A 3,100-nucleotide genomic window follows, 5' to 3' on the forward strand; every position below is an offset into this window, starting at 1 on the left:
TTAGTAGAGACAGGGTTTCTCCATGTTGGTCAGGCTGGTCTCGAACTCCAGGCCTCAAGTGATCCGTCTGTCTCAGCCTCCCAAAGTGCTGTGAATACAGGTGTGAGCCACCACGCCCCACTGCTGTTTATTCTTAATTTTGAGATTCATGATTCACTAAAACCTTCTCTTAAAAAATACAAATAAAAAAATACTTTTTCAAGATGTAGAACTAAGAAACAAGTTGAAAAGATCTGTCTATTCTTGTTCTTCCAGTTCTTGCTGGAATTTACCTTTTGTTATTAACCCATAATTTTAGCTTGCTTCTGTACCTAGAGAAGGATGAATCGGAAATAATTATGTTGGGGGTGAAGAAAAGCATAAGGGATATTGTGAAAAGAAATGGTTGAGCTTTGGAGCAATTCTGCCCTTGCCAAAAAACACCTGAGACCTGGTTGCTTAGGTTCACCTGGCTCTCAAAACCTATGTGGCCCTCTCCAGTACCTAGGCCAGTGCAACTTTTATGTTTGGAATGGTTTTTTCTCCAAATAATATCTAGTTTATTGACTTGCATCAATAGTGTTTACAGTCAAGCAGGGTTCCAATAAATATCATGTTTGTATCATCTCTCATTTCTTCAAATTCCTAATAGGCATAGTGCTCCCATCCTGGCCTCAAATGCAGATTTCCTCCTTCAAAGTAGTCATAAAATAGCCAAAATATATCTGTAGCTCCTCACATTAGAAGGCTGCTCCCGAGATTCCTATTAGAAAGTCATCTTTGGCTGGGCGCGGTGGCTCATGCCTATAATCTCAGCACTTTGGGAGGCCAAGGCAGGTCAATCACAAGGTCAGGAGAGCGAGACCACCCTGGCTAACACAGTGAAACCCCATCTCTACTAAAAATACAGAAAATTAGCCGGGTATGGTGGCACGCACCTGTACTCCCTGCTACTCCGGAGGCTGAGCCAGGAGAATTGCTTGAATCTAGGAGGTGGAGGGTGCAGTGAGCCGAGATTGTAACACTGCACTCCAACCTGGATAACAGAGTGAGACTCTATCTCAAAAAAAAAACAAACAAACAAACAAAAAAAAACAGAAAATCATCTTTATAAGTCCAGAACAGCATTTAAGTTTGCATATCTAATGGTCACTGTGAATGTTATGAAATCTAGTAACCAAGCAGCCTAGCATGTATTAAGCAACAGCACATACAAAGCCTTTGTTTAAATTTAGTACCTGCTCTGTTGGCAAAGCTAATGGCTAGAATCCCCCAACAGATGTTTGTCTCTGACCCATGACTCTGGTAGTGAGAAACTGACTCCAGGAACATGGGCAACCACACAATCAACATTTGCATTGAGGTCTAGATGTCACCTGGACTCTGACCTACACTATTAGGATAGAGCCTAATTGATTTAGTTTTGTTTGAGCTGTAACTGTAAGCTTAAACTTCGGAAATGCTGAAAATGTAGATTCTTTTACAGAGTGTTAGTTTACTTCTAACCATCTGTGGAAAGTCACATGATGTGACCCTGATAATGTGTCATCTGGGTCTTTGCCCTTTTACACAGACAACCAAAACTATAGGCCCCGAGTGTAATTACTTGTCACCAGTTTAATATTTATTGTGTGTTTGTAAAAGATGTTATGGTAGGCGGAGAAAAAGCATTCATTGGATCTATGACTACCAACAAGCAAATGAGGAATGATTGCCCATGACCTTTGGAAGCTGATTATCTAGGAATTATATTATAAATCTTAGAAAATGACTGGGAGCATTGTCGGCTGCCTGCCTTGGGTGATTCAGTCCCCACTGGGGACATTTGTCGAAGTCTGGAGACATTTTTGGTTTTCACTACTGGGAACTGGAGTGGAAAGTGACTGGCATCTAGTGGGTATAGGCCAGGGATGCTGCTAAACGTCCTGCAATATCTAGGACAGACTCCATAACAAGAATTATCCAGCCCAGGCCAAACGCAGTGGCTCACGCCTGTAATCCCAGCACTGTGGGAGACCGAGGCGGGCGAATGACTTGAGGTCAGGAGTTTGAGACTATCCTGGCCAACATGTCGAAATCCCGTTCCTACTAAAAATACATAAAATTAGCCGGGCATGGCGGCGTGCACCTGTAATCCCAGCTATTCAGGAGGCTTAGGCCGGAGAATCGCTTGAACCCAGGAGGTGGAGGTTGCAGTGAGCTGAGATCGCGCCATTGCACTCCAGACTGGGCAAAGGGAGCGAAACATTGTCTCAGAAAAAAAAAAAAAAAATTATCCAGCCCAATATTTCAATAATGCTTAACTTGAGAAGCCCTTCTGTAGCTGGGCTTGAGGCCAGCAATTTAAGATTAGCTTGGGCACATAGAAAGACCCTGTCTTAAAAATATAATAATTAAATTAAAAATTAATGAGGCATAGTGGCATTCGTCTGTAGTCCTAGCTATTAGGACTACACGTGAAAAATTCTTCTATCAGAAAAATGCTCTATATCTGTAAAATATCTATATATGTCCAATACACCTACTTTCCTACGGTGCTTTAAGTTCATTCACCTTGGAGACAAGACCCTGTGCAAATGCTCTTTTCTATTACTTGTTAGCTAATACTTAGGAGGCCGAGGTGGGAGGATCATCTGAGCCCAGGAATTTGAGGTGATGGTGAGCATACAAAAGAATAAGACCCCCTCTATGAAAAAAAAAAATAGAAAATAGAAAACAAACAAACAAAAAGAAACCTACTACAGAGAAAGCTGAGAGAGTAGTGAGGAGAATGTAATATATTAATACATCCTTCCAATACATGGCAAGAAAGGCTGTCAGCTGTTTGAGAGAGAAAGAGGTCAAAGGAGAGGTGGAGATTATTATGACCGTAACTTTGGAGTTTCCATTCTAAGTGCTAAGCCTCTAAAATTCTTCTATCAGAGAAATGATCTGCATCTGCAAAGTATCAATATATGTGGAATACACCCACTTTTCTAGAGTGCTTTAAGTGCATTAGCCTTGATGACAAGCCCCTGTACAAATGTCCTTTGTTACTTATTAGCTGTGTGGCCAAAGGCAAGTTACTCAGCTTTCCTAAGCCTAATGTCTTCATCTGAGAGATATTATTTCCTGCTTGAAA

This window comes from Cebus imitator, unplaced genomic scaffold (assembly GCF_001604975.1).
Source record: "Cebus imitator isolate Cc_AM_T3 unplaced genomic scaffold, Cebus_imitator-1.0 Scaffold301, whole genome shotgun sequence".
Taxonomy (NCBI): Eukaryota; Metazoa; Chordata; class Mammalia; order Primates; family Cebidae; genus Cebus; species Cebus imitator.